The sequence below is a fragment of the Gallus gallus genome, chromosome 6, assembly GCF_016699485.2.
Source record: "Gallus gallus isolate bGalGal1 chromosome 6, bGalGal1.mat.broiler.GRCg7b, whole genome shotgun sequence".
Classification (NCBI taxonomy): domain Eukaryota; kingdom Metazoa; phylum Chordata; class Aves; order Galliformes; family Phasianidae; genus Gallus; species Gallus gallus.
The window spans coordinates 27,135,821-27,148,672 of record NC_052537.1 but is presented as its reverse complement, the minus strand read 5'-3'; the positions used below and the strand labels follow the sequence as shown (position 1 = coordinate 27,148,672).

The following is a 12,852-nucleotide window of genomic DNA, read 5'->3' as shown; positions in this document are numbered from 1 at the left end:
TGTGCCCGTGCTTAAGAGTGCCTGTGATTAAGAGTAACTGGAACTGACTTTAATTTATTAGTTTTATCTCTCCTCCTACCACGCTCTTAAGCACCTGCCTCATAAAATTGCTGCTCGATTGATTAAACACACACAGGCCCCTCAAGCTGTAAGAATGCTGCAAGATGGCAAAGAAGAGAGTGGCAGTAACAGTGTGTTGTCAAACAATCTTCCATCCAGGGGGGCACATATACAGATGAAAGGGCTGACCATCTGTCACTAGCAAATACCCAAACATTATCCAATGGCTCAGTAAAGCTCTCTCTGTCTCTCGTCTCTGATATTCATCAGTTATTCCCATTCTGTTTATTCTATACCATACATTTTATGTGTGCATGTTGCACTGCGATGCTGAGCCCATAGAAATCAGCCAACCTTTGCTTCATCTCTCGCAGAACAGATCAACATTTCTCTGTATTATGGCTTATTTACTATCACTGCTTTGTGCATGTGTGGCCAACAGTGCAGTGTTTTTCCCAAGCTTCCCTGTAGAAAAGTAGACTTCTGGTGACTTGTTAATCTCACTTTGCAAAGTCATTATGACAAAATGTCCTCTTCAGTATTTTGCTAGTAAATTTGCAATCCGTTACCACATCAGTGCAGCTAAAGATATGCTACTATTTGTATTCAACCTGCACGAAAGGAAAAGGAATGTGAGATATTGCAGGTTTTTGCATTCATGATGCTTTACACCTGGAGAGAGAATGATGCTGAAATTTGATTACAATTGTATTTCCTGCCATTGTCACATCAAACTGGTAAGCACTTCAAACATGTCCAGAGGACATCAGCCTGCTAAAACTTGGCATAGCTATACCTAGCTGCTCCCACTGAAATGATGTGACTGTTTAGTCTGCACAGCACTAATGTTTAGTCTGCACAGCACTAATGTTTAGTCTGCCACAGTCACGTACCCTGCTTGCTGGAGATTTTCCTGTTACCTCTGTACTAAAGAAGTAGAGAGGACCTTATGAATCACTTCAAACTTGAGGTCATGCCTCTGTGTCTGGCTGCTGCAAAAGCACCTGATGGAGCTGTTGGACAACCAGTAAATGAATTCAATAAAGCATAAGTCAGCTTACTAAAAAAATTATTGCTCTGCCTCTTGTCAGAGCTTTTCATGTGCTTAATGTACTTGTAGTGGAGTGATTTCGGTTCTGCTGGGGACAAACAGCCTCTCAGGGCAGCAGAGGTTTGGCAGCAAGCACAGGCTATGAATTATGATGCTCCAGCCCTGAGAGGAGGACAGCAGTCCACACAGAGCAGTCAGGGACAGGCAGAAGGAGGGAGCCCTGAGGTCTTCTGGAAATACAGGTCCAGCTCCCTGTCCTTCCCCCCAATGTCTCTTGCTCCTTGCTTGGGAAAGTCATGCAGCTCTCTGCACTTCAGGCCACTACATTCTTATAGAACATCCACTGAAAGTGTACAGGGCACACTGGTAATGAGGCCCAACTGCCTCCACACATGTGATATTCTTCCTTAGCAAATGTTGCCTCTGCAATAGGCTCACTGAATGGTGAAGGCTGACAGGCACCTCAGGTGTCTCTACTCCAGCCCCAGTCAGACCAGGGTCAGCTGCAGCAGGTGGTTCATTACATTGTCCAATCAGGCTTTGAATAGTCCCAAAGGAGACTTCACAGGTGAAGATTCCAGCACTACTCAGGAACCCTGCTAGCAGTGCCCTTAGGCTGGTACCTGGGCGTTTCATGTGAGTGGTACATTTTTACATATTCTTTAAGAGCATACCCATTGTTCACTCCTCCTGGAGAAAAAGAAGGAAAGAAAAAAAAAAGAGAGAGAGAGAGTGAGAAATGTTGGATTTAGTAAAGATTGTAGGAAGAGGAAAGTAAGATTTGTAAATGGCTTTTTAGACATGACTAAACAACTCTTCTCCTTAATATTTATTAATAATGATCCAGTTGCAGTTGGATGTGGTTATTTCACTGCCTTGACTTCTTGTCATTTTCCCAACTATTAAAAAAAAAAACAAAAAACAGAATGCACAATTGAAAGAGATACTGCACAAATTTTAACTTCAAATATTTTAGCTAGCTTTGAAAAGCCAAGCTTACAATGCAATTCAGTGCTTCTAATATTTGAAAAAGTACAAAGGTTTTAAAAAGCTATAGAGCAACAAGGCAGAAGGAGGAAAATAGAAAAGTCATAGGAAAAGCAATTTGCTCAATTTCTTGGTGGTCTAAAATGATTTCCTTTGTAATATTTTGAACAAGCTGAGCAATCTCTTCCCTTGGAAGATGAAAAATTACGTCCACAGTGCCTGCTTCCCTGCAAAATCCTTAAGATAGACTAATGCATGCATTTTATTTGAACTTCAGCACCAGGCAGTGGAGTTTTCCTTCCACATACTGATGGTAGGAGAAGGTGAGAAAAGTCATCTTAGCTTCTGGGACAATTGAGGCAAGTAAGGCCTTCGAATCCCACACAATATTTAATGACCATATCCAAGAGGTAATTATGCAGTGAGCCGGGCAGGTAGTGTCAACCAAACCACAGCCAAAGCGATGACAAAATAAATAAAGGTGAAAGGTTACAAAGACAGAACAAGACTTGCTATCTCATTCCCTCCCTGAATGAGGTATTTGTGAGGGAGCAGGCAGTAAAGTTAATTAACTGCACCTGAGATGAATGGGCTTTGTGGTGCAGTTTCCCAGTTGTCAGGAGAAGTCACCCTGCTCTGCATTTTTTCAGCTAATTGCAATTAGGAAGCAAGTGATCCTTCTCATCAATTGATTAGGCTTCCTTAATGTCAAGGGTATGAAGGCTACCTGACTTTCCTTGTTTTTTCCCCTGTGCTTTGCTGATAGTTATCCACCATCTAGCAGTTATTTGCGGTCACTGAGTTACACTCCTGTCCTTCCAGTCAGTAACAAAATCTCCTTGGGCTTTGCCACATGCCAGGAAACAATTAGCTGGTAGCAAGTTGTTGTCCAGTGTCAGTAAACAAAGTACTAGCAAAGCTGGAAGCAGTGATTAGTGGGATTATCCTGCCTCGTGGGCCCTGTAGGGCTGCCTGAATTGCTTACATCCATGTCCCCAGTCACAGGAGGCCGAAGCAAAGCTGAGTAGTTCAGAAGAGTGCACTGAACTTAATATTTTAAATGTATTTAGGATTGGAAAAATGCAAAATTTAGCCTCCTCAAGAGAGTAAAAGTGGGCAGATTCCCTTATAACAAGTTATTTGTGTGGACTCAAGGCAAAGGACAGGCAACCTGAGCAGTGTTGTGAACCCCTATACTGACTGAGGAGGTTTTTGACTAGCCACTGGGAGAAACAGTGGAGAGGATTCGCAGTGAGGGATCTGACACCATAGCAGCATGTATTCTCTCTTCTGCTGGGTGCATTTTTGTCCATTAAAGATGAGAATGGTTTATAGATTGAGATGAAAATTCCTTTACAGCATTAATAACTCCCTTAATTACAAGCTGATAATCCAAAAGCATATCCCACCGCTACCATCAAGTATTGTACTGAGCAAGCTGTCCTTCTGTGCCTGCCTTCTGGGGAGAACTGAGGGGGATGTTTCCACACGTTGCTTTTTATGACTGCAAGTAGACACGTAAAGCCAGCTTTGATAGAAAGCTTTATTGTATGCCTTAAAACTGTTTGTCACAGCAACTGTAAATATGAGAACATGGTGTAAATCATTTTATGGTACCAGAAGCATTGTACTTAAAAGAGTAAGAGGTGCTTATCTCCAGATGCTCTAAAATATTCTGTGAAACCTTACCTCTGAAACTTGTTTTACGCAGATTTCATCCTTACTGAAGTGGCCACTTGTTAATGATCTACCAAAAAATTTAAATTCTGAGTCAGGAATTAAATGAGAAAAATATTTTTCCCATTTATTACACATGGTCATTGTGCTCCTCCACTTCATATTATTCTCACACACAAAGTCATCACGTCTCATCTGTCTATATATACTTATGATCTTAAGTACATAATAAATGAGTAAGATATTTTTTAATCATTTCTTTCAGGAGCCTACGCTTTCTGGCACAAGTTCCTCAAATTCTCATGATTCCCAGCTCACGTCTGGAGATCTCCATACAAAGCAGCAGGTAACTGTAAAACCAAGCACTGTCATACTCTATACAAGCATCTTTGTAATCTGTTGCACACTTCACGCTTCAGTTCTTAGCACAGAAATTAGATAATCCTTTTCCATTCAGCTAGTCCACTTCAATAAAACTCTACGGTGTGTTCCACAGATTGTCAAATCCATTCCATTACAACACTTCCCATTTAAGGAACAAATGCCTTTGCTCGTTTCAAGTCTTAAAGCAGAGTATTTTCACAGGATGTGGAAAGCAGTAATGATGAACTAGGAGAGACGTGAGGACTGGGTTCTGTCTTTCAGAACAAATGTTCTGTCTTTATTCCTGTCCTGTTCCTCAGCCAGTCCATTCACCACTCTGCTATTGAATGTCTCAGCCCAGAAACTCTCATTTACTGTAGCAAATGAGCCAATAAATCTAACATGTCATAATCTCAAAGCAAAGCAAAAAACATGGGGCTGAATCTTCCACCAGAGTAAATTTGCACAGCTAGAGAATATGCTCTGTACAGTTTTGATTAATATCAGGTAAGGATATGACCAAACTAGTGCAGATCTTACCACTAAAGCTTTACTGTGCAATTCACATAGGTTTATTTGTGTGTGCTGATAGCCTGGGAGTGCTGGTTATAATGCATATAAAAACTGGGACTTCTTCACAATGATGCCTTCTTTTCTTCTCCCTGTAAAAGTCAAATTATTGCTTGTGTGCCTCTTCAGCTGTCATGTCTCCTTCCCTTGGAGACACATTTAAGAATACACTTCAGGGATTTTCCATGGCTGGGAGAACCTACTGCGTCAGCCAGGACCAGAATTCAGTTAACTGCCAAGAGGAAGTTGTATATGAATGAATATATGTCTTCGGAAGTAATTTTCTTGCCTTGAGTAAGGAGGGAAATAAAATATTCTCAGTACGGGCAGATCTACCCACCATATCCCTCCCAGATGTCTTTGTCCCAGTCATATGGGACTAGTGTCCCAAGTCATCAGTTTAATAGAATGATAGAATCATTTGAGTTGGAAGGTCATCTAGTCCAACTCCCCTGCAATGAACAGCTAGATCTTGCTTTTACCTGAGGGCAGGAGTAATGCAACACAAGCCATCACAGCAGGACAGATGGCTGCACAGACTCTTTGTCTCTACCTGTGATCAAACTCTGATAGAAATAGCCAAGAGAATGTGAAAAATATAGTCATAAATTCTCAGGGAAGGGAGGAATTGATTTCTTCAGATTTCCATCTCTGAGTAAAGTCTATACCATGATCCTGTCTTTCATCCCATCATTTGCCTTCTGGAATTTCTTCACCTCCTGGAAATACACTGTCAGCACATCCAAAAATGCTAGCGTTTTCTCTGCAAGACTTTGCTGTAGTTGCTTCTTGCCTTCATGCCAGATACCATATGCAATCAGGCTGCATTGAGGATGAAAGGTATTTTTAAAAAGAGAGAACCTAAAAATCTATTGAAACTCTCTACTAATCTCCACAGTTGTGTTACAGCTGTGCAATAATTTCTTAGACTTATTATAACTGAAGCATTTTATGACCATATTATGCAGTCCAGCAGTTGCCAGTGTTGAGTCTTCATTCACTTGTAAATGACACATCATCTCCATTTCCACATGCATAAGAAAATGATTCTATTAATATGATTACACTTCTGATGTTTCCTAACCAAGGCAGCCTGTCACAGCATCTGCAAATCCCGGGAAAAAAAAACACAGTTTTCCGTTTATTTTCACCCATATTAACTCCGCTGATTGTGTTCCAACTTCCAGGGAGGAAAGCTGTGTGGAGGAGGAGATGAGAAGATGACTGTAGTAGCACCTGTATCCCCTCAGATCAAGAGCAAATGTGGTTCACAGCAGAAACCTAATGAGGGAACAGAGAGGTAAAGCTTGAGGACATCTTTCCTCTGGTATTTTGCCTCAGTTTCCAGTGGAAACACAGATTTTCTGTGTTAGAAAAAGCATATGTTCGGTAGAGTTTAGCAGCTGTAGTTAAACCTTTCTTCCACTGAACATCCCATTTATTTAGAGCCCAGGCCTTTTGGTTTTGTTTTCTTGGAAAAAATATAGCCTTTTTTTCCATTTAAAGAGATTAATACCTTTGATTTTGATATGATACCTGTGAATGTCCATCTCTTTTTGTTTGTTAGTACTATTGCTTCCTTTTTGAGATAAAGGGACTATTAGATACCATAATGAAGATTCTCCAGATTCCTTCTTTAATTAGTTTTTTTTTTTTCCTAATACTTCATACTACTTTTTTTTTTTTTTTTTCAACAACCAGGCTGACCATCTGCAATTCGGTGTCTTTACCATTTCTATAAATGATCTGGATGCAGCACTTGAAGTCATACCAAGTAAGTCTGCAGATATTAAATTAGGAGGAGCTGCCTACTTCCTGAAGGGTGGTGAGGTCTTGCACAGAGACCTTGACTGACTAGAGCAGTCACCAATTGAATGAAGTGTAATAAGAGCAAGTGCTGGATTCTGCACTTGGGACAGGGCAACTTTGGATATGTGTCCTGACTGAGGCACGAGAGTCTGGAGAGCAACTCCAAAGAAGGGGATCTAGGGGTTCTGGTTGATGGCAAATTGTACGTGAGTAAACAGTGTGCCAAAGGAGGTTCCGTGAAGGTTCTGAAGGATAAGACATGCAATGAATGGCTGAGACCACTTGGTTTGTTCAGCCTAAAGAAGAGGAAACTGGGGGGACATTTCAGCATTTGAGAGAATGGAGATGGCTGTTAGAACTGGGAACGTGTGTAGGGCTGTAAAATGTTTCTTGGAAAAGGACATGTTTCCAACATCCCTTCTGCCTTTGAAACTGCATGGTATATTCTGAGCAGGATGTTGAGATGTCCTTGAAATGTCAAACCTACCAGACACTGGAAACTATTTAGAAACCATCCTTAATAGCAGATAACTAAACAGAAACTTTATTCCTTTTATTCAGTTCCATGCAATGAGGAAGTGGGCAAGCAAAATAATAGCATTTCATAGGACTAGAGCAGAAGTCCCAAGGCCCACAGACAGAACTACACTGTTGCATGTTGCTGTGTAAGGTCCTTTTACACTGCAGCCTCTGTTGTTCTGTACCTTGAGTTGCTTCAGGCACTGAGGGTGTATAGTGTTACTCTCCTTTAGTCATGGTTTTGCTCTAAGGCAATCATTTTATTTTCCTGATTTGTCTGCAAAGTAGAGAAGGGCAAAAATGTCAATACTGCTTTGTTTCAGAACTGCTCTCTTGTTTGTCCTTTATACTCCCTGTTCTCTGCTGATATTTTCCCCTCAACATCTCATTTGACTGCTTATTCCCTGAAGCTAAAATGCAAACCAGGCCCTTGTTCACCTCCCAACCTTCTTGGTATTTCTCTCTTTTTGTACAAATCCGTATCAACACTAAATGTTCCATCTTCGTATTCCTTTGTGTCTACCTCAATGCCTCTCTACCTCTCTACTGTTGAATTCCACAAATGGTTCTACCTTTACCTTATTTCTTCTGTTTCTAGCCCTCAAGAACTCACTGTTCTCCTTTCCTTTCCTACTCACTACTGTAATTATTTTTTCCAATTGATCATTTATGCCAGTATCAACAAATTTGCCAAGAAGCGTCACCTGTTTTCTTCCCTGTGCCCTTTATCAAACCTATACAAACCACAGGGAACTGAGTCAGAAATTTCTGAAAACCCCACAAACCATTAAGTAGGAAGATTTAACAGGCAGTAATAGCTGAAGCTTTAAAATATTCATTGACTTATTCATTACGAGGATGGAGTAATGAGGCCTCTAAGTGGCAAAAGCCAAACAGTAGAGGGTAAAGATGGAGAATGATTAATCAGGCTGTGAGTGAGGTAACAAATACCACATTTGACTTTCTTTATCAGGAATCAGATACCAGCTCTACATAAGCTACCTAAGACTGGTCTGCACCATGTTTATTCCTGCCTCTGCGTTCTGCCCCTGACCCTAATGGGCCACACGCACAGAATCACAGCTGGAGATATCTGAGAAAAACTTTTGGCAGCTGAAAGCTGCATGTGAAACTTCCTTATGCAAAAACATGTTGCTTAGGATGGACCAAGGCAGCCAAAATCCTACTAAACTCTATTTTGTAAGCTTAATTCTCGGTGGAAGCTCTGCTGGGAAGAAAAAAACTCAAACAATTGCACAGTATTTTCATGTGGAATTGTAATCCTAAAAAAGTCTGGATGAACACTGGTCCAAAGTTCCTTGTATCTAACAGGTAATTGCTGAAGCCATTGAATGGTCATTGTGGTTACATTCATTTCATTCTTACAGTTAATTTTTTTTATTACATGCTCAGAGTTTCAGTCCGGGTCTGTCTTCCGTGAAGTCTTGAGGGACTCGGACCTCTAGAGACCTTAAATACAGGCAGCATAACTCCCCAAAGATTTCCACACACAAAAAAAAACATTGTCTTAAATCAGCAAGGACTTTTTCCCTTAGAGAAGGCAACAGTGGTAAAATCAACATTAATCCTGCCTTGCTCCACTCCATTCTCAGGAGAGAAGTCCCACTGAGTTATAGTATGAAGCCAATCTTCATTTTACCTTGTCTCACTATCTGCCAGCAAACTGTGAAGACAAAACTACCTTTCTTTTCTAGCTGGAAAAAAAAAAGAGTTAATAATTTTCTGAAACTTAATGGAGGTTATTCGACCTGGCATATTAAATAAGAGAAGAAGAGGCATCCTAACCATCTAACCATCTTAGCGTTCTTGCTTTACTACTCTGTCAGAGGGTGTGCTGGTCCCTGGCCAAATGCTGCTCTGCACTGTCTTGTAGGTAGCAGGTCTGTATCACTGGAAGATCCACCTATGTAACAAGGTCACTTTCGATATATACAGAGCTCCAATACTACAAAAATTTCTTCGCTGGGCAAAAGATGAGATTGACTCAGCTGGAAGTTTTATTATTGGGATCATTATAGCTGCACATTACCAAGCCTGGTAAATCCCTGGTAAAATTAACACAGAGGAGAGAGATGTTTCCTGCTGGGCCATGTTTTCTATATATTTGGTGTCAAATGAAAATGGGTTGTCTTGCTCTTCTCATAATTGAATGCCAGCATTCCACAGTAGATGGTGCAAACCTGTATATTGACTATTTTCTCCTCCATAAACTGGCAATAGAGCTTTGAGGGATGCTGGACAGCCCTATAGCCTGGGAGTTAAATGGGCTCTTTGAGGTAATTTTTCGGAGATCACCTTCTCCATTTCACTCCCACACCCTGCAGCCAAACAATGAAGTTGCTCCAAGACACTACACGCTAAGAAAGAGACATTGTTTTATTGGAAGCAAAAAATAAATACAGTTCTCCTGCAACATTCTCTCCAGTCTCTTGCACAGTTGCTAATAATAAGGTCTGCAAAGCAAGTATTGGGGTTTAAAGGAGAAATGACAAGAAAGGGAAAGAAAGGAATGAAGCCTTTGGGGGTTACTTGCCCCCAGAATGATTTGCATTTGTTTTCTGTGCTGGGAACAAGCAGGAAAATCCAGTAAAGTCAGTGAATACGTTGTAACCCCAGTGTCAATTTTCTGTGGGGATTAAAGCTAGCATTGTTTTTTTTCAGCTTCCTAGTGATAGAAAATGTGTTCACCACTCTCTTCTCTTTCAGAGAGTGGAGTTTTACTTTTTTTGGATGATCTGTAATTTCTAACCAATTCCCTGAATAAGTCGTAATTATTGTAGAATCCCAGTTTCCTATTACCACCCAACACAGCTTGACACATGGAGATCAGCACGTTGACCAGCACACTGATACTGCTCTTGAGACTTCAGTCTCAGTAGGCCTTGGTAGCCTTGATTAATATACAACTCCATGTGGCCCCGCAGCTCAGTCTCTGTAGCAAACAGAGGTGCCTCAGCCCCAGACTCCACCACAGCATTCAGTGGGGCTCACAGCCCCAGGTCAATCCTTTTTGTAGCTAACCACACTCTGCCTCGAGCCTGCAGTTCTCGTGTCCTTCTGCAGCACGCCAGCACTTCAGGCAGACTCAGAGCCATCAGTACCAGAACACCTCGTCCTGGAGGGGCTCCAGCTCAATGCAGCCTGCAGTTCTCACCCCAACAGAGACAAGGTCTTCAGCGCCGGTGCCAAGGGCACAGCAGCAAGGGGCACCTTGAAGGTGGTTGATCCAGGCAGGCAAAGCACGCTGAGCACGGGGGAAACCAGAAGGTAAATGCTCTAATTCTGTCCCCTCTTCCCCTTCACTCTGCTCTAGCCGGCTCATCTTTCAGGATGTTGCATTATAAAAGCAAATACCTGGAAGTCAGCATGAAACACATCACCTTTCTGGTGTACGTGATCACTAGCACAAGCCCAGAGCTGGCAGTTATAACAGAACTTTTCTCAGGCAGAGCTCCTGGTCTGCTTTTTGCTCTACTTTTTTTCCAAGGTACAATAGCCTTATGTATTAGGTTATAATTGTCCCCCACAAGAGCACCACTGCTTCCTGCTCCAGATCTGTTCTTTCTGAGTTCATTTTTTTCCTCCTTTAAGTTGCAAATGATACCCACTGAGCTCTGCGAAGAGAAGCATAATGAACTGCTGTTAGGCTTCGTTCTAGAGATAAACAAAAATGGGGAATATGCCAAAAGGAACAACCTTGAATTGGCTGAATTGGCCACGTTACCTAAGAGTCATTTTCAGGAAAGTCTGTCCTTCAGGGCCTGGCTGAGTTCACACGCTGCAATTCACAGAACTAGTGGCATTAAGGGAAAGCATTCCTACTCTGCCTGCATTCAGGAGTGAGCAGCAGATTGCTGTCCTCACAACGCTCCCAGGGGATAGGCTTCAAGCTACTACTTCAGGTGGTTTATCGGACTTCTGCTCTGAGATAAAATGACAGAGTAATAAAGAGCATGCTGTTAATTCTTGCTCCTTCTGGATCACTGGGATAGTTTCTTTTTCTGTACCTTACACACAATTAAATGCTATTTCCAAAATCTGTTGTGGTTGCTATAGGTTACTAACAATAACACAAACTTCATTTGTTTAAAGAAAAAATAAATTCCAGCACGTGACCTCCAGAAATACTGTATATACATTTCTCTTCTAGCTTTTATAGCTTCTAATTAACTCTAGATTTCAGCGCGTTCATTTATAATTCACAAGCATCTCTTATCTGATTAGTTTAGCTCCACCAAGCAAAAGTGCAATTTCGGAGGGCACAAACAAAGTACAGAGATGGAATTTTTACAACTGCTTTCCTTTCTCTATCAGAATTCATACTTTTAAACTGTAAGGAGTTGGTTTTCCTTTTTTTTTTCTTTTTTCTTTCTTCCTTTTTTAATTTTTTTTTTAATTTTATTTTATTTTATTTTATTTATTGTAGGACTTAGTCATGATTTTGTATAACTCCAAGTTCAGGGATTAATTCAGGTTAGATCTTTGGTGATGCATGGCATGATAGAAAGCAAATGCTCACCAAAGCTCAGTCTTCTGCCAAAATGCTGCTGCACGACAAATGCGCTGTTTTCCAACATCATTAATCTTGCTTATATAAAAATATTCTATAACACTTCTTTACAGGCACAGACTTCAGTGTTATTTTGTGGGAAAACATTTAGAAACTGCAAGGAAGCTGTAAAAGAATGCAACCAGGATCCAGCTTCTGAAGACTAGAAAAATGACTAGATTGTTTTCAAGACTAGAAAGCTTCTAAAGTAATGGAGAAAAAGTGTTCAAGAGAAAAGTGCTCCTGGGGCAAAAAGGCAAATGATGACAAAATAGGGGCTCTTTTGCCATCATCTACTCGCTCTTCTTGGTCTCCTGGAGGGCTGTCACTTGAATGAGGCCAAAGGACAGACTGGGATCCATTGCTGCCACAACGGATGCTGGGGTGAAGATGGGGATGCCATCTTTTGTGGGGATGCCACAAGAGCTGGAGTGAGGATGGCCACCCAGTAAGCCCAGTTGCTGCTCTCCTGCTGCTGAGCCTGGTGGGATCACACTCTGTAGCTGAAAGAGGTATAAAGCAGTATATTTTACCTCCTATTTGCTGTGGAAATTTGCCTGTCACAGGTTTGCTGAAGGTGGTAACTCACTAAGCCACAAGCTCAGTCACGCGTTTAATTCTGAAGTGTGGTGGGATTTAATCTCAGTCCATATGAAGACATTAAACAACACCCACTGGCAAACCCATCATCCACAACCTGGAACAGGTCCTGCACAGCAGCTTCCTCCTCATGCGTGGAAGTGATTCCTCCCATCCAGCACATGCTTGGAGGCACATCTGAAGTATGATGTACAGTTTCCATGCTAACAGTCCTGTCTCTGAAAGAAAGCTGCTTTGGAACAGGTGTCTCTGAGAGAATTGTGAGGAGATGGTGACCCTAAGCTGTGCCTCAGCAAAATACAAATGCTAGAGCACAGTCCTGATCAGACCTCATCTTGCAAACATATGACTTTGGGCAGCTTTGCAAATGACTTGGCTATCCTGAGCAAGTCTATTTTAATGTCAAGAGGAGACCAGCCACACACTCACTCATGCTACACCTCCAGGTATGTGACTTCAAGAACTTCATCTTCCGGATAAAATAAAAGCGTCTGCTCTGAATCAGACAGTCTCCTCTACATCACTGCTAATAGTGGATTGCTCATATCATCTACCTCTGATTTCCCCACTACTGATAGCAATAGATCCCAGAAAATTAGGTGTGATTTAGGCAGTCAGCCTGCTCTAGAAGTTGCAGGTCTTCAAC

General features: G+C 41.5%; 1 long non-coding RNA gene across 2 annotated transcripts in view; it reads left to right on the top strand.

The window, feature by feature from the left end:
* Positions 1-12,852, top strand: part of LOC107053736 — a 60,473-nt gene that overhangs the window by 26,971 nt on the left and 20,650 nt on the right. For both annotated transcript variants that reach the window (XR_006939783.1, XR_005860999.2), the window contains 4 exons: positions 4,041-4,121; positions 5,896-6,008; positions 6,410-6,482; positions 11,681-12,652. This is a non-coding gene — a long non-coding RNA (uncharacterized LOC107053736). The remainder of the gene's footprint in view (positions 1-4,040; positions 4,122-5,895; positions 6,009-6,409; positions 6,483-11,680; positions 12,653-12,852) is intronic.